Genomic DNA, 19,976 nt, shown 5'->3' with positions numbered 1-19,976 from the left:
CTCTCCTGTCTGTGCATATTTAAGTGTGTGTATGTTATGGTGTTTTCGAATGAATTTACCAAACATGAATCTGTTTGAGAGACAGTTAGGTGTGTGTGTGTGTGTATGTGCGCGCACGGGAGTGCGTGTGTGTGCTGTGTTTATGTCTGTATCTGTACTTGTGTGAATCTGTGTATGTGTGTCTGTGGTCTTTTGAATGTGTATACCAAACATGAATCTGGTTGTGAGACAGGTAAATGTAAGTGTGTGTGTGTGTGTCCGCGCGTGTGTGTGTGTGTGTCCGCGCGTGTGTGTGTGTGCGTTTGTGTGTGTTATCTACAAATATGAGCATATATGAATATAGGTCGGTAATGCAACGAACGAACGATAAACAGATATAGAATGAGAGAAAGAGTGAGAGAGAGTGAGAGAAGAAAAAGGACAGAATGATGTAGTGAGAGAGAAGGGGGGGGCGAAAGGGAGGGATCTTGATTGAGTGACAGAAAGAACACAAGAGAATGGAACAAGGTAAGAATGAAGAAAGAAGCACGTGGTAACGTCAGAGAAAGAGAGAGAGAGAGAGAGAAGAAGAATATTAGAGAAACAGGGGGAGGGGTGGAAGACAGAAGAAATGATGTGAAAATATGGAATAGCAGAGCAGCTTTGAAAAGTATGAGAGAAAGACAACGTCTGTGTGTGTGTGTGTGTGTGCGAAAGCGTGAGGGGAATTAACTATGAAAAAAAATGTGTGATTAGACGGATATAGACGAATTAAGGTGCATTAAGAGGGGATGAAATAGAGAGATTGGAACGAGTAGATAGGAATATACAGGTCTGATAAAGCAAGAGGTGGAGGAGGAAGGGGAGAGATAGATGACAGAGAAATGGATAGTTAGAAAGCCATGGAGGTACGGAGAGAAAGAAAGAAAGTAAGAAAGAGAGGAAGAGAGAGAGAGAGAGAGAGAGAGAAAGCGGATAGTACAGAAAAAAAAAAGACAGAAGGAAAGAATGTTCATAAGTGTAACGTTGCGTGAAATCAACTCGGCGTTAGCTGAGCTTCAGAACCGTTTCAAGTTTTTGAGCTGTGTGTGTGTGTAGGTGAGAGCGGAGACAAGAAGAGGGTGTTGTAGTTTAGACAGAACGAGGAGTTTGGGGATTAAAAAAGGGGCTCCTATCTTCTCCCAATATTTCCTAACTGTAGTTACCTACAGCCATATCGCCACCGCCACCGCCACCGCCACCACCCCACTCTTCAACATCATCACTACTACCACTGTAACCATCTACTGCTGTTAGTACATTCGTTACGATCACAGTCACCATCATCATCATCATCATTACAGCCAGTACTACTACTACCCCATCGTCACATCGTTTAGCTTTTGATTTGTGCTGCTCGTACCTTTGTCAACCTTCCATGGATTCTTACTCCTTCGCTTTAAACAAACAAATATGGATGACGTCTGCTAACCTAAAAACTGTGTTTTTATTTCCTTCTCTCTGTCTCTCCCTCTGTCCCTCTGTCTCATTCTGTCTCTGTCTCCCTGGTTATAATCCTTTTAGAAGATAAGTGACGACAGTGATTTGACGTTTCGGTCTGCTATCCTTCATCGGATCGTCGTAACCTCGTGGGCATCGGTACCGATTTTTTCTTCCTCCGTTTTTCCATTCTTTGAACTTTCCGTCTTTCCGACGAAGGGCTCTGCCCGAAACGTCATACTCTCTCTCTCTTTCCTTTCCCGAGCGTCTAATAACACTATCCGTATCACGTCCTCACTTTGTTGTTTTTTTGTTATTGTTTTTTTTGTCTTTTTTTGAACCTATATATATATATATATATATATATATATGCAACGGACTTCCACACAGTTTCTGTTTACGAAATTGACTAAAAAGGCATTTTTCGGACAGACGCTATAGAACATATTCACCTAAGATGTCAAGCTGCGGGACTGAACTCAAAATCCCGTACACGTAAGGCGAGCTTCTTACCTGTACAGCCAAACTATTGTTTACCTCCTTTATTGTGTTTAACATAATCATATTTAACATATCTTTGAAGACGCTCAGTCATCAATTCGTACCGATTTTGTTAATTTTTAAAATATATTTTCAAAAATCAGTGAATGCACTCTGATACCACTGACTGTGCACTAACAAATCGTGGGCCACCGTTTGAAAACTGTCTCTAAATTTATGCATCAAAGGACATTTGTCAAGCATGGAATTTCTACGGTCACGCTAGCATTTATTAATTATTGCTTTACTTGAAGCAATTAACCTTCTGTATCAACAAAAAACCGAAATGGAAATAGTGCCCTCCTTCAATATTTGGTGTCGCCTTTTGTCAAATGAGAAGTGGGGGGTGGGTGTTTAAAAATAATTGATAAAGTTACTGATTTGAAAAATACGTTTTATCATTCACCACCATATATAGCAATGGTGTATAGAAAAGACAGATCCACTTCAGTCAGTCTTTTATAATTTTACTTAGGTTTTTTATTCATTTTTCTGTTTAGTTTTAAACTCTGGTGCCTATTCTATCAGTATCTTTTGACGAACTGCAAAGTTATACGTAGTCGCAAGCAAGTCATTACTTGTTGGTAGGTAAACGGTGCAAGGTGGTGGCAAATACACACACATCCATATATATATACATATATACATATATATATATATATATATATATATATATATATATATATATATATATATATTCTCCTTTGTCGCTTCCATTATAGCTTTGAAAAAATAACTGTTAGAATCGAAGGTACTTCTTGGTTATCTCACCCCCATTAAAAAATTGGGTTATCTCCTCCGTTTTACGAGAAATATTGATACCTTTGGTCATCTCCCTCAACTAAAAAAATTGTTTAACTCTCAAGAAAACAAGAAAAAAAAATGAAAAAATTAATAAACATGAAAGCTGAAAGAATTAAGCATCTTATTGAATCTGATGACGTTTTTATAACAAATCATACCATGTCTATCGAGGACGAAAGTCAACAATGTGCTGAAGTATTGGATCAAAAGGATCGAACTCTTTCAATCCAATCTCATGTCACGACATTAACTCGATTGATGCAAGTATTTTATCCTGTTCCCCTCCGACTCTTAGTTCATTGCAATTGTAAAAACCGCATTATTTGGTTATCTCACCCTCATTAAAAAAAAAAAAATTAAAAAAAATTAATAAACAGGAAAACTGAAAGACTTAATCCAATCTCTTATCGCCACATAAACGCAATTTTTTAATGGGGTGGTAACCCAAATTTTTAATGGCAATTTTTTTTTGAGGGGGGGGGGTAAGATAACAAAACAAAAGTACCTATTATACATACCGCCAGTGCCGTCTTACGGCATGGGGCACACAAGGCACACGAGGGTACATTTTGGTTATCTCACCCCCATTAAAATATCGGGTTATCTCATCACGTTTTATGAGGAATGTCGGTACTTTTGATTATCTCCCTCAACTAAGAAATTGTTTGATCCTTAATAAAACAACGAAAACAAAAGTGAAACGATGAAACCTCGTAATGAATCTGATAATATTTTTATAACAAATCATACAATCATATTTGATAGGCGTAGGAGTGGCTGTGTGGTAAGTAGCTTGCTTACCAACCACATGGTTCCGGGTTCAGTCCCACTGCGTGGCACCTTGGGCAAGTGTCTTCTACTATAGCCTCGGGCCGACCAAAGCCTTGTGAGTAGATTTGGTAGACGGAAACTGAAAGAAGCCCGTCGTATATATATATATATATATATATATATATATATATATATATATATATATATATATATATATATATATATGTATGTGTGTATATATGTTTGTGTGTCTGTGTTTGTCCCCCGACATCGCTTGACAACCGATGCTGGTGTGTTTACGTCCCCGTGAACTAGCGGTTCAGCAAAAGAGACCGATAGAATAAGTACTAGGCTTACAAAGAATAAGTCCTGGGGTCAATTTGCTCGACGAAAGGCGGTGCTCCAGCATGGCTGCAATCAAATGACTGAAACAAGAAAAAGAGTAAAGAGAGTAACTTTTGAACCCGGTGCATTGAATTACCCGGAGGCCTAAAACGCTGCTGAGGCAGCGCTGTGTACCACATATGTTTATGATCCTATCGTATTCGTACGTAACATGTAGAAACGTCCCTGAGGTATTTGCACTCGACCGGATTACTACCGAAGTAGCAGTAGTAGTGGTGGTGGTGGTGGTGGTGATAGTAGTAGCACTAGTTGGGGCAGTAGTTTGCAAACGACTTTGCTTTTCATTGCTAACGATCAAAACATTCCAGAAAATATTTTTTTGTGAAAAAAAAAATAAATAAATAAAGCAAAACCAACAGGCTCGCAAATACTCACACACACACACACACAAACGCACACCTACATTCTCACGAAAGCTGTACACACCCAGTGACATATATATATATTTCACTTCGTAGCCATTCATGCGTAGAGTATCTTTATTTTCTTTATTCACCTCGCAGTCGCCATCTAGACCATGCCTCTGGTACTCACATACACACACGTACACACATACACATGAGTATGTGTGTATATATATATATATATATATATATATATATATATATATATATATATATATTTACACACACACACACACACAAACTGAGCAAAACTGTGTCCTCCATAGCTGCTTGGCTGGCTGAAACAAGAGACCTGTTTATATTCATAGCTACATATTTACCATACCTAATACAAAATACAAAAAAAAAAACAAAAAAAAAAAAAACTGTATTTGTAACTGTAAACGCATGCGCAAACATGCATGCATGCATACATTTATGCATTCATACGTATGTTTTGGGTGTGTGTGTTTCTCTTTCCCTCCCCCTCTCTTTCTCTTTCTGACTCCCTATATATATATATATATATATATATATATATATATACAAGCTTCTTTCAGTTTATATATATATATATATATATATATGTTCGTGTGTCTGTGGTTTGTCCCCCACCACCGCTTGACAACCGATGTTGGTGAGTTTATCTCTCCATAACTTAGCGGTTTGGCGAAAAAAGAATGATAGAATAAGTACGAGGCTTCAAAAAATAAATCCTTGGGTCGATTTGTTCGACTAAAGCCGCGGTCAAATGACTGATATGCTCTAGAGTCATAACATGTCCGTTCTCTGTTTTTTATTATATATCTCACCGCTCAAAGGCGAACCACTTCCAGCCATCTTTGATAAGCAGCTTCAACACCACCTTTTTTTTATCAGTTGCACTTCGAACCAGACTTTTAGTGGTAAACCAAACTGATCACTCATGGTACACACCTATTACTTTACGCGCATGCGAGTGTGTGCGTGCGAGCGTGTATTATCGGCCTTGTATAGGCTTACTGCATATCATATATATATTACTGGATGAAATCTATATACAGATTACTATTGTTACACCATTTTTTGAGCGACTGCGTCAGATGTGGGTTGAACCCGAATCGACTCTTTGGAATGTAACCATGCTGACTGTTATACCACCGACGCCTAGATGTGCTTCGTCTACAGTTCAGAAGTATATTCCTGGAAAATACTGACTTGAAAAACAAAAAATTCCACTCTATAAAAGCAACGTTAGATTGTAACTTTGGCCTGAGAAGTATATTTTTGAAATATACTTACATTAAAGAAAAGTGAAGGTTTCACTTTTTCGAAAAACTTGCGCGGGGCCGGGAGGCGAACCCGGACTAACTGCTTAAAAGGTACTCATGCTGAACGTTACATCATCGACGACTGTCTGGCTCTTATTCTGTGTTTAGAGGTATATTCCTGGAAAACACAGTGAAAAATAAAAATTCTCTACTTTTCAGGTGTTTGCTTCGACAGAGATTCGAACCCGGATCGACGGTTACACCATCGATGCAGGATTTTTTTTCTCAGCTGTATGTTTAGAAGCATTTCTGAAAACAGATAAAAATAAATGTTCTGCTCTTACAAAGCAACTGCGTCAGCGGGTAGTCGAACGCGTATCATCTGCTTTGAAGGCAATTTTGCTGACCGTGACACCACCGAGACTTAGCCGTTCCTTCTCTTCTGCTCAGAAATATATTTCTGGAAAATACTGAAATAAAAAAAAGATAACTATATATTTCATGCTTTAGAGGCGACTGCGTCGGCCGGAAGTCGAGCCTAGGTCGACTGCTTGGAAAGTAACCATGCTGACCGCTACACCACCGACGCCTGACTGTTCTCGCATTTGTGTTCAGAAGTATATTTCCGGAAAACACTGAGATAAAAATAAAAATGTTCTATTTTGAAGCGACTGCGACGGTCAGCCGGGAATCGAATCCGGATTGACTGCTTAGAAGATGACTCTGCTAACGGCCAAAATACCGAAACCGGTATTGTGAGGTTTTCTCTTTTGAAAGAAATTTTGTTGGAAACTACATAATGGTAATAAATTAAGCACCAATTCTAAAAATAAGACGAGCTCTTTATAATTCGATTGCGTAGGTCGGCAGTCGAAGCTGGATCGATTGTATGGAAGGCAACTACAATACTTCACAGTTACAACGCCGACGCCTGTTCTTTTCTGTTCAGAAAAAAAAAGAATCTGGAAAATCTGATGAATATGGATTACGTCCATAGGAAATATAAATAGTTGCTTCTTATTAACGCACAAGAGCAGCAATATTTTGGAGGGGTTAAGGTTAACCAATCTCATTGATTCCAGTAAAGCAGCAAGCTGACAGAATCGTCAGGACTGACCAATGCCTTGTCAGTGAATTTGGGAGGCGGAAACTGTGTGGAAATCCGTCGTATATATGTGTATGTGTGAGTGTTTGTCCTCCCCTACCGCTTGACAACCGGTGTTGGTTTCTTTACGTTCTCCTAGCTATCAGTTTGGCGAAAGCATCCTACAGAGAATGTAATAGGGTTTGAAAAACTAAGTACTAGGGTCAGTCTAGTTGAAAAACTTTCTCTTTAACATTTTATAACTTGACTTTAAAAAGGATTTAGATAATCCTATCAGGTGGTGTTATTAAGTTAGACATGGCCAGGACCAATCTTTGGTCGAAACATATCTAAGTTTATATATATATATATATATATATATATATATATATATATATATACATACTTACGTACATGCATGCATATATGTGTGTGTGTGTGTGTGTGTGTGTAGATATATAGATGTGTACATATTTACATATGTATATGTAATGCTAGTGAGTATGTGTATGTTTGTGTACGTTTATCTCTACGTTTCTTTAGAAACGCGAAAACAAGCTTTCACAAACTGAAAGTATTTATATTTCAAAAATTTGGCAGAGAGCCATGAAATCCCGACTACTTGAAATTCTATTGTAAACATTTTGAAAAATTCACATTTGGCTTCTAGTTTAGCCTGAAGTAAAAGGGTAACAAAGTGAGTTGTGTTGGTGATCGATTCAAAGAATCGGCAGACTGTAGGACAAACGCACTGCAGTGTTTGTTCTCTCTCTGCGTTCTGGGCTCAAATTCCGCTGTGATCAACTTTTCTGTTTACACAGTTGGCACTCCGTCGGTTACAACGTCGAGGGTTCCAGTTGATCCGCTTAAAGGGAACAGCCTGCTCGTGAAATTAACGTGCAAGTGGCTGAGCACTCCACAGACACATGTACCCTTAACGTAGTTCTCGGGGATATTCAGCGTGACACAGTGTGACAAGGCTGGCCCTTTGAAATACAGGTGCAACAGAAACAGGAAGTAAGAGTGAGAGAAAGTTGTGGTGAAAGAGTACAGCAGGGTTCGCCACCACCCCCTGCCGGAGCCTCGTGGAGCTTTAGGTGTTTTCGCTCAATAAACACTCACAACGCCCGGTCTGGGAGTCGAAACCGTGATCCTAGGCTTCAGGTTATCAACGGTGACTGAATGAAATTTCAGTCTGGTTTGCATGTTGTATAAATTAAATAATTAATGGACGAAAGTAAACAATAACCTGATGAATGAGGAAAAATTAAACCTCATCATTGAAAATGAGCATGCGCTCAAACGGCCATATTCCTCTCGGATGAATTTCGTGACGTTTAAGAGTAATTTTCAATAACTTCAGATGGAACGCATCTGTGATCAATGAAGTCGTTACGGTGACTCAGAACTACTTTTCCGGTCCAGTGGATGTGATGTCATTATCCTTTTATTTCTACGCATGATCTCACTTAGAACATTGTTGCCCCCTGCAGTCTCCCTGTACCAAACAAAACATCATGAGTAACGAGGTACCTCACATGATAATTTACAAGATGACGAATTGGCAGAGCACCGCTTAGAATGTCCTGTGGTATTTGTTCGACTCCTTGCGAGAGTGAGAGAGAGAGATAGAAGATTCGATTCTGTTACCTTATTTATGGCCTCTCTCCAAAAAGAATGAAACCTGACCTCGGCAAGATTTGAACTCAAAGCGGTGCTGGAAGCCAAAACAAATATCGAAACTCTAGTGACGTCACCAGTTTGCTGCCATGACTTAACCATACAAATAACTAAACTAATTAATTAATTAATGACCCGCAACCTTAGCGTATTATTACTATTTATTTAATGATCTCCAAAGGGGCTAAAAGTCGAAGTTGATTCCAGTGAGATTTGAACGCTCCAACGTAGAGAAATGGAACTAAATCCCGACAATGCCAGCCCACAGCGGCCCACACTATGTTAATGAAAAACCTCTGTTTTTTAAGATAGGGGAAGCCGAGAATTCCCAATGTTCATGTTTTATTTATTTATTCATTCATTTTACTTATTTATTTATCCGTCCATTTATTTATGTTTGCAACGAATGAATGAACGTTAGCTAACCAAACAACACTAAGGTTAAAACGACTTGACTTCTTCGACCGAGATTCGAAACCGAGTCACGTAATTTGACTCCCAACTGCACGACTATCAGTAAGCAAGCAAACAAGCATATTGGTGCACATACACTCGTAGTGATGCGTGTAATTTTTGGCTGGAGGGATATATGCATGGATGCATGGATGGGAGATGGTACGGATGGTGATATTTATACAGATGGTTTCTGTTTGTTATCCCATATGCTTCTCTGTTTTACTACTTCGCCTAATGGTTAATACATATAGATATAAACGCAGACACACATGTATATAAACTCTCACACACACACAAATATATGTGTACATGCATTCACATGTATGTACCACGCTTTCTTACATCTGCGTCGGTATAAGGCTGGCGCGAGGCAAATTGACGATAAGTATAGACAAAAGAAATAACGGAGTAGGATGCTAAACAGGTCAGGGAGTTAAGAAGTGAGACAACAAAACCATACATACATATTATACACACACACACACACACACACACACACACACACACACACACACACACACACACACACACACACACACACACACTCACACACATGCAAATGAACACCTTCACTCATGAATGTAATATACACAAATAATTAAATAAATACACACGTACAAGCGTAGTCATACATTCATCCACTCCGTACATACACAAACATACACGGCTGATGATATGATTTACTGCATCGCAACAAGAAACTTCGGTGATGATATTTTATACGTTTATAACGGTCGGCCCTTGATTTACTCTGTTGCTATTGTTAGATAGTAATATACATACATACACGCACACACACACACACACACACACACACACACACAAATACCAAAAACGGAACAAGAACGTAGTGGACGACAATAAAAGCATACAGACAGATGGACGATACAAAGACGGATAGGAAAACCAGGACGGAACATTCGTGGCTTTCCATTCATCAGTCAAGCTTCCAATCATCATTACAGTTTCGGCCTGTCACACCTGTGACTGTTCAAAATTGGTAGGCCCCAAAAATCTAAGCTAAGGGCATTAAATGTTTGATAAAAGCGAGCGAATATGTGCGACAACACGGACAGAAAAAAAAAAACGAGAAAACGGAGAAAATGTGACACGATTACGAATACTAACAACACGAATAAAAACAGGTGTCTTTCAAATAAAAGGATATATACACGTATGTATATATATGTATACATAAATGTAAATTATATATTTATTTTAGGACAGATTTTGTCAAAATAAAAACGATTTATTATATAAAAAATTTCCACAGATGAAGACAAACTTTCTAGAAGGGAGTTTGTGTATTGTGAGGAAGCGCTTTCGCTCTTTAGATTTTCAAACACACGTGTTGCTATTTAGGTGAGGGTTATTAGTCTGTTTGTTGTTGGTTGGTTCACCTTCAAATTGAACGACGAGTGCATGTTATTATTTTCAAAGAAAGCAAAACGTGAGCTTATAAAAACCAAATATACAAGGCGTTAACGAATTCTCTTTTCATTTTAACGTTGTGTTCATTTGCTTTGTTTCAAATGTGGGCGAAAAATAAAATTCATTCATGGATGTATTTTGCAAACTTATCCAGACATAGCTTTTTCCAAAATTAATGATGAGAAATAAAAAAAAAATAAATAAAACAAAGAAGGGCAACTGAGAAAAAATGTAAAGGAATTAGGTTAAGTTTTATATTTTAGAAATATATAATCGTATTAAAACAAGTAAATGCAAAAATGAGAAAAACGGTTAATAAAATAAAAAAGACAAAGATATTGATTAACAAAAAGGAATGATGCAAAAACGAAGAATTGTCACATACATACAAAGATAAAACAACAACAAAAAGCACCAAAAAATTAGAACTACGTGAGAATACTGAATTGAAGAATTTAATTTATTGATTTTTAGCAAATTATTTTCGGATTTTGTGGTGAATTAAAAATAATTTAGTGAGGAATTATTGTGGGTTTTTCAACATTTGTGTCCAATTTCGGCAGCAAATCTGCCGTAATCCCTTTTTTGTTGTTGTTGCCTGATTTATTTTGTATAATTCTTATTCTCTTTTACATTAGCGAGGAAGGAGTATGGCGGAGTTTATTTGGAAAATGTGTGATCACATGAATAGACTCCAGGTTGTTATTGATTTTTCTTTGAATAAGCGCAAGGCCAAGTTTATTAAAAAAAAAAAAAGAAATGAAAAGGTGGTGGGGATGTTGTTTCGTATTGTCAATTAAATACAACAGAATATATTACGAGCATGAAAAGCAGGAAAGCCATCTTTGTCTCGATCGAGTTAGACATGTGGAGACAAATCATCCGGTAGACCTCGTGACCCACAACTCATCATGTGATTCGTTTTCTTTGTGTTGCATCCCCCCCTTTACTTTTGCAGTAGTATATAAGTGTCATCGCTAGCAACAGTAAAATGTAGCACTAAAATAATAAAACGTCGATTACAATAAGATTTCAGTCTAGTAGCAAGACGTCTGGCACACACACAGAAGAAAAGGCTTCAAGAAAAAAAAGAAAAAAAAAAGTATCGTCTGCAATTTTGCTGGTATCATAAATACTGGAGTCAGTGACTAACTAGGGCCGACTTAAATTCATGTTTAGTGACGAAACATCTGCTTATCAATTGACACTTAATTCTTCTTTGGTTTGCTGTTCATCAAACTGAAGTTACAATTCCTTCCAAGAGACACACAATGCCAATGACAGGAACCCCCCCCCCCCCAAAAAAAAAAACGAAGAACAAATTACGGATTAGCTATTAAACAATGGATTCACCAAGAAAATATACATACACACAAACATACATAATCAAGGTGCAGAAATGGCGTATTCTGAATGAACAAGGTAATGTAATCCGATGGTAGAAAGAATTCCGCGAATTAGGTACTCCAAAGTCAGTCAGAAGGTCGGGGGTCCGTGTGAGCGTGCGGTAAATAGTAAATTTAAAAAAAAACAAAAAAACTTCGAAGTCAGACGATCATCGTCATCGTTGTATTGCAGGAGCAAACTGCTATAATTCTATTCATTGCAGTTTTGGTCCCGTGGTCGCGGGATCAGTCCTGGCCACCGATAAAATTTGAATCCCTCGGCGGAATTTCATCTCAGAAACTGACACTCCGTCGGTTATGACGACGAGGGTTCCAGTTGATCCGATCAACGGAACAGCCTGCTCGTGAAATTAACGTGTTTATCCATAACGTACTTAATGTAGTTCTTTGAGAGATCCAACATGACACAGAATGCAGCAAGGCCGGCCCTTTGAAATACGAGCACAACTCATTTTTGCCAGGTGAGTGGACTGAAGCCACATGAAATAAAGTGTCTTGCTCAAGAAGACAACGCATCGCCGGCAATAGAACTCACGACTTTACGATCGGGAGTCGATTACCCTAACCACTAAGTCACGCGCCTTTACTGAACTCAGAAAGCAAATAGCAGATACAGATAGTGCACAAGGCATTTCGTTTGACACTCAAACAATTCCGCTAATGCACTGCAAGTGTCCACTACTTTATTTATCGGTTTGTAGAGGATGAAAGGTAAAGTTGATTTTCACGGGATTTGAATTCTGTGCGCAGAGAGTCGGAACGAATAAAGCAACACATTCCAATCCGATGGTTATAACGACACTACTAACGTACTGCCTTAAACTCAGACACCAAAAGGTCGTAACTAAATACCATATGATATTTAGTTCACCATTCTATCGAACCAGTTCTGACTTCTATCACCTTTTTTCGAGCAGTGAAAATATCAATCTCTCATATCTGACGAGCAAGGTTATGAATGTTTAAGGGGAATAATTGCAAAAAGCAGAACCCCCCCCCCCCCCCCCGAATGTGTTTAAAGACGTATAATCGATATACTAATGTTTAAAGGAGAATAATCGATATAAAAACATGTTAGGGAGTATAAAGCATATATGACTCCTTCCCCGGATATATTTAATAGTTCATTGATGCAGGACTTCGAATTTTGTCTTTTATATTATCGATGTATCAATCATGTGTTAATATTGATTCAAGCACTTTTAAACCTCACCCACAAAAATTAGTCTTGTTCATAATGAAAAAAAATCAATATTTATTGTGTAATGAATTTTTATTACATGTTTGTAACAGAGTTCATGCTTATATACAATACTTATATGTCTACAACATAATTGGCAAGATCTCTCCGTCTCTCCTTATCGCCTTTCATTCTCTCCTTTTCTTTCTATACCACCCACCTCGTCTCTATCGTTCTCTTGACACGCGTATCAAAGCAATTAGATATTATGATACCTTTTTATTTGTCTCTATATTTCAGTAAAATACTGACAAGCCGTTTAGTTAGCTGAACACTGGGTAGGAATGTATATAAAAGAATTCAACTGCTAATGTATATAAATCATCATGGTTATATATATACATACCTCTGATGTCGCTTTGGTATGACGGTTAGTGCTGCTCTTTGGTTTACAGTAGTTGCCAAGATCGAATCCTACAGGTGATATAACATTTTCTTGTGGGCTTGTTGTTGTTACTCTTCTCCTTTTCTCTCTGCCTTTTTTGCTAAACACTGAAGAGGTGCTTAACAAGACATATAATGTTTCAACAGACAGTTATGTAATCCTTGCTGTGATATGGCGAAACGCGTGTATTTTTTAGGACGCATGAAATACCACTTATATTTTCTGTATTTTAACACTGTACATACATACATACATACATACATACATACATACATACATACGCGCGCACACACACACATACGCACACATGCACACACATATACATACACATGCACCCATGTTTGTATTTTAAATTAAAATACGTACACTTATTCTTAATTAATATTAATGGATAAAGCAAAAACGAAACAGGAATTTCATATAATTAATGTCTTTAAATATAATTTGTCGCAAGTGATTAATTATGGAACTATGAATTTCTTTCGCTAAATTTCAAGACTTAGACTCGTAAGTTGGTGGGTTAAGCTGAAGTAATTCCCTGTCGGGAATTGAAACTGCATTGTTACTTTAAGTATGCTAAGAATCTTCTGTTGCGCTGGACCACGATCCATACATGCTATCCTAAATGACGATATTAGTTACCACAGGATATGAAAAAAAGGTACCAAAAGCAAAAAACAAAAAAAAACCCCAGCAAACGCCAAGTCGAGACCTAGTTTCGAAGTAAATGCCAAACTGACCTAATTTTTTTAACATTGAGTGATTTATCAGGGTAGAATAAAATGTAAGGAGAAAAAGGAATGGAAAGGTAGTAAGAAACTCGATGGTGAGATGGATAGTGGAAGGTCTTCAGAGAAGAAGACCCTCACCCTAACCTTTCAAGTAAGTGTATTCGGCCCTTAAGAAAGAAAAGAAAAGAAAGAAAAATAGGGGATATGAGACAGAGCGTGAGGAGGACAGGAAGTGAAAACGATACAACTATCAATAACGAAAGGAAAGTAGACTTGTGGGTGAGAGAGAGAGAGAGAGGGGGAGAGAGAGGAGGAGAGAGAGAGACAGAGGGTGGAACAGAGATGGATGCAGAGACAGAGAGGCAGAGAGAGAGAGAGAGAGAGAGAGAGAGGGGGATAGATGGAAAAAAGCGAGAGAGAGAGAGAGAGAGAGAGAGAGAGAGGGACAGAGAGGAACAGCGAAGGAGACAGTGACAAAGAAAGAAACAAAGAAAGAGTAAGAGAAGAGGAGAGAGGGGGAATAGAAGGAAAAAGGGAAGGAAGGGGAAGAGATGAGACGAAGAGAGAGAAACAGAGACAGAGAGGAAAAGTGAGAAAAAAGAGAGACAGAGAGATAGAGAGAGGGAGAGAGAGAGGGAGACAGTGAGAGAGAGAGAGAGAGAGAGAGGAAGAAAGCAGATGGGGTTGCAAGAACAAAAGAGAAAAGATTAAATTAAACAAAAGATAAAAGATTAAATAAATATAGTTGCAGATGGAAAAAGTAAGTATCAAATAGTGATCATAAAGGAGTTCTTTTAGTAAGAAGTTAGACATACTGAATCTGATCAAACAAGACACGAAATCTTCTATAAAACCAACAGATTTCCTAAACACATGGGAATCACATGTGATTCCCCTGTTAGTCGCAGCTATTACAAGGGAAATAATCATTTCTTTATAATATCTAGGAGGATTAGAAATTGAATTTGAAATTAAGGAATTATGGAGGAAAAGGATGCATAGAATTCATATATTTATTTGCTTTTGTTTACGTATGACGAAGTTCTTAAGATGTCTAGTTTGTGGTTATCATGTATAGCACTATTTCATTCTTTTCAGAAATCGTCTGCATGATATAGCTTATGACTCCCGAATTAAACATTTTATGAAGAGAGACATTTCATTAAAGATGGAAATAATGACTGCCTGAAGGAAATTAATGGAATGTTCGTGTGCGTACACGTGTGTTTGTATGTGTGTGAATGTGTGTGTGTATGAGAGAGAGTGTATGTCTGTGTGAGCGTGTGTGTGTGTGTGTGTGTGTGTGTGTGTATGTGTGTGTGTGTGACTGTACTTAAGGCTAAAAATCCATCTAGGCGTCAGCTTTGAGGAGGGCTGATATTGAAGTAGACTGATCTCTGGTACGGAGAGTCGGGGCAGAAATATAAACTTACATGTATTCATGTGGATGAGTCGTCTGAGAGTAGGACAGAATGCTCTCCATTAGTCGTTCTGGATCTCTGCGTTTCGAGTTCAAATCTCGCCGCAGTCAATCAACTTTATCTTCTATCCTTTTTAAGAGTCAATAAATAAGGTACCTCCCTTGTACTGCACTGATTCTTCTCTTTCTTTCATTCCTTTCTGTTTGTGTTTCTCTCTATATCCACATGGAAGATATCGGTTGTGGTCAGACGTGTAGACAGAAGGGCTCCTGTAAGTTTTAAAACAATGTCCACGGTACGTCAGTGGCATAACTAGAATGTGAGCCACCCAGGTAGCCCCTCCTTCATCCACCCGTTATACATGCTTATATAGCAGGCAGAAAAGTGCCGCCCCCATAAGGCGTTGCTCGGATCGGACTGCTTACTCACCACCAGCTACGCTACTGTGGTACTTTGTATGCCACGAGTGTCCATGTGACTCCAGCCACATCCACACTAAGTAGAGTAACGTATATGTACTTAAGTCCCGCAACAACGGAAGGGGAGAGACCAGAAACAAAATCTGATATCTGACATGGTGGTTTCAACCAAGAAAAAAAAAAAGACAAAATGTTAATAAGCCGACGAGTAAACCTCTAGGTCACTGTTTCTCGTCTGGACAGGAGCACTACGTCTCCTGTGGGCGCTGAGTTCGAGTCTTCACTCCCATGATTTAATTATAATGAAAGAATCTTTGATAATATAGGCAAAGACGTGACTGTGTGGTACGAAGCATGCTTCCCGACCACTTGGTTCCGGGTTCAGTCCCACTGCGTGGCACTTTGGGCAATTGTCTTCTATTACGATCTCGGCCTGACCAAAGTCTGGGGCTATAGTAGAAGTACTGGGATCAATGTAATCGACATCCCTCTCCTTTCAAAATTGTTGGCCTTGTGCCAAAACCAGGAATAATTATTTAAGTAAATTTTCGTTACAAACGGAAGCGGCGCTGACGGTTACAAGGAGGGGATAATTGGCAAGGGTAAAGGCATGACCTTCACAACGTTGCATCCCTACCAATATATACATCAATCATAAAGAAGTCGTTATATTTTGGGAATCAGGAAGAAGAAATACGAAATTATTCTAAATTTAATTTTTATTGATTAATTAAAAACTTCCTGAATCTTCGTTAAAATTAGGTTGAAAATAGAATTTGTGTGTGTGTGTGTGTGTGTGTGTGTGTGTGTGTGTGTGTGTGTGTGTGTGTGTGATTGCGTGTGTCTGTGTATGTGTGTCTTTGGCGAATGTGTTTGTAGGTGCGTAAACGTATAAAGAGCGTATTAGTGTTTGATGTGTGTATATGCATATCTGTATTCATGTATATTCTTATGTGCTGCATACGTGTGTACGTATGTGTGTGTATGTGTGTGTGTGTGTGTGTGTGTGTGTGTGTGTGTGTGTGTGTGTATGCGTGCGTCACTATGTTTATGAGTGTTATACGTACATTATTGCCCAGTGGATGTATGTCTTTTTTTTTTTACAGCATTTCGAGTGTGTGTTTATGTGTTGCAGTCTATGTGTGTATTTGCATCAAGTGTATGTGTATGTGTGAATCTGTTTAATGACTATTTAGAGTTTACTTAGAGGAACGTGCGCTCTGTGTGCGCGTACGCACGCGCACTTAGTATTAGTCTGTTTATCTATCTATCTATCTATCTATCTATCTATCTATCTATCTATCTATCTATCTATGCACATTTATGCATACATGCATGTGTGTGTATAACACGTTTTTTTTTTGTTTCTTAGTTTAACAGAGAAGAGAAAGACTACTCCATGTATGTTGTTGATGAATTATCAGTTTTGAACAGAAAGAGATACACTCTATATCATGTCGTATTTGAGTAATTCTAACCCGTCAACGACGTAAATAATCTGTGTGCCAAACTGAACAGATCCGAGAATCCTGCTTTTATGAATACTTGCATGAACATCAACACAAGGAATACTGGCGGAACATTCTCATCAATACTTCAAATATAACAGGCTGAATATCTTTGTTTGGGGCGAAGAAGAAAACTATATACCGTTACAGAGGTCAGCTGCGCTGCTGATGTGAATATCTCTTCGAAAATGAAAGAGAAATAGGATAAATACGGACAACTGCTTTGGAACCTTCAGCTTCTATATCAGATTATTATAAGTTCACATTTATACCATTAATAATTGGTGCTCTCTTTTACTCTTTTATTGTTTCAGTCATTTGACTGTGGCCATGCTGGAGCACCGCCTTTAGTCGAGCAAATCGACCCCAGGACTTATTCTTTGGAAGCCTAGTACATATTCTATCGGTCTCATTTGCCGAACCGCTAAGTTACGGGGGACGTAAACACACCAGCATCGGTCGTCAAGCGATGTTGGGGGGACAAACACAGACACACAAACATATACACACACACATATATATATACACATATATACACATATATACACGGCGGTGCATCAGCATGGCCGCAGCTCTAAGCTGAAACTATATAAAAGATATAAAAGATATATACGATGGGCTTCTTTCAGTTTTCCGTCTACCAAATCCACTCACAAGGCTTTGGTCGGCCCGAGACTATAGTAAAAGACACTTGCCCAAGGTGCCACGCAGTGGGAATGAACCCAGAACCATGTGGTTGGTAAGAAAGCTACTTACCACACAGCCACTTCTGCGCCTGCACTTGGTTTTGTGAATAAATACCCTAAATGACAACTTGGATGAGCTAGGGCTTTCAGAGGAAGAAATCAACCGGCTGACATGCATATTGCAAATATAATCTGTAAGCAGAATAGTAAATATATGCAAGGTATTTCAAAATGTGACATTGATTTTTTTTCTATATATTCCACTGATAGACCCATCGCCTTTCTAGCATTAAGACTTTAAATAATTAAAAGCAGAAGAGAATACATACATACATACATACATACATACATACATACATACACACAGAAATACTCACGCAGAATATATGCATACATACATATTTCTTTACTAACAAAGTAACGCCTGACGGACTATTGCTTCAATGCATACTTGTATCTTTTCAAAGGCAAATTTGATTGTATAACGGAAGCCAACCGTATATAAAATAATAAGTATCGTCATGGCTACATCGTAAAGAGGGCCTTGAACTAAAGAAGCATTTATGCATAACGGCCATAAGGGTGACTGGTTATAGTGACTGAGAGGAATTGATTTACAGAGAGAGGTGTCTTGGCATGCTTATATATGGCAGATGTGAAGGGTGAGAAAGAGAGGAAAGCTAAGAGAATGCATGTGTGTGTGTATCAATTGCGAGAGAGAGAAAGAGAGAGAAGAGAGCGAGGAGACAAAGCGAGAGAAGAGAGAGAGAGAGAGAGAGAGAGAGAGAGAGAGAGAGAGAGAGAGAGAGAGAGAGAGAGAGAGAGAGAGAGAGAGAGAGAGAGAGAGAGGGGGCACTAGTCTAAAAACGGCTACAGTTTAAGATATCGGTCGTGGCCATATACGAGAAAGCTTACAGGAATTTTGAATATTAATGACTTTTAGCTGCAATTAACCGTTAAATAGAAAGAAGAGGTACCGGGTCATAATATGGGAAAGTAGTTGTTAAAGATTTATAATTGTTGGAAACTCTATGCGTCGACGAGGATGAACTAAGTGATGTGTCTCGGAGGACTTTCAGACTTGGTGCTACCATGGATAACTTCCACAAATCCCTCACCTGATAGTGCTACTGAGGAGCACTGCCGGTTAGAAATAAACTATACAGGCTCGGAAGCGCTGCCAGGCGGGACAGTCTGAGATGCGAACAGAGCGACAAAACTGTCCTGCACGCAACTCGTGCAGTGTCCACATATTGCTGACTTGTTGAATTATGTCAAACAGCTGTTATCGCGTATGGGACGAATCTGAAAGGATTATTATTATTTTGTTATATCTTTCTCCGTTTTCTTCCTCTGTTTAGACGAACTTTCCTACCTTTTCGGACAAAACCTTTTGTAACCATCGTCCTGTCTTTGTCCTTACATGTTTTTAATTGATATTAGCCCTTGTGGCCAATAAAACGAATTAATTATTATTATTATTATTATTATTATTGATGTTGTTTTTGCTGTTAGTTTTAGGTAGGAAAAGTTGAACACTAATTAGAATTGATGCAAAGAAATAATTTGAAGAGTTAACAGTAAACTACGGTAAATTAGTATAAAGTATAGCCAATGTTTGTAGATAGCTTAGAGTATATATTATATATGTGTAAGGTTTCTAAGAAACTGAAAGCAAATTGATTTCATTAGATAAAACTATAACAAATAAGAATAATTGATTACAGACTAAGCCCAGAGCCTGATAGTGAAATTTTAACGAGGCTATAGATAATGTATATATAGATAATGTATATATAAGGCTTCTGAGAAATTGAAACAAATACATTCTAAGAGTATGGTAAACAAATTGGAAAGAAAAGCGAAAACGAAAATGGTTAAGTTTGAGAAAATTTAGATCTCGTCAGCGAGAAATGAG

The 19,976-nt window shown here is 38.2% G+C and overlaps 1 long non-coding RNA gene across 1 annotated transcript in view; it reads left to right on the top strand.

The window, feature by feature from the left end:
• LOC149131866 (uncharacterized) overlaps window positions 1-19,533 on the top strand; it is a 24,783-nt gene extending 5,250 nt beyond the window's left edge. The window contains exon 2 of the long non-coding RNA XR_016237442.1: window positions 17,237-19,533. This is a non-coding gene — a long non-coding RNA (uncharacterized LOC149131866). The remainder of the gene's footprint in view (window positions 1-17,236) is intronic.
• The last annotated feature ends 443 nt before the right edge of the window (window positions 19,534-19,976 follow it).

This window comes from Octopus bimaculoides, chromosome 19, assembly GCF_046866305.1.
Source record: "Octopus bimaculoides isolate indiv1 chromosome 19, ASM4686630v1, whole genome shotgun sequence".
NCBI lineage: Eukaryota > Metazoa > Mollusca > Cephalopoda > Octopoda > Octopodidae > Octopus > Octopus bimaculoides.
Note: the sequence above shows the minus strand (reverse complement) of the source record. Positions and strands in the feature narration are given on the sequence as shown.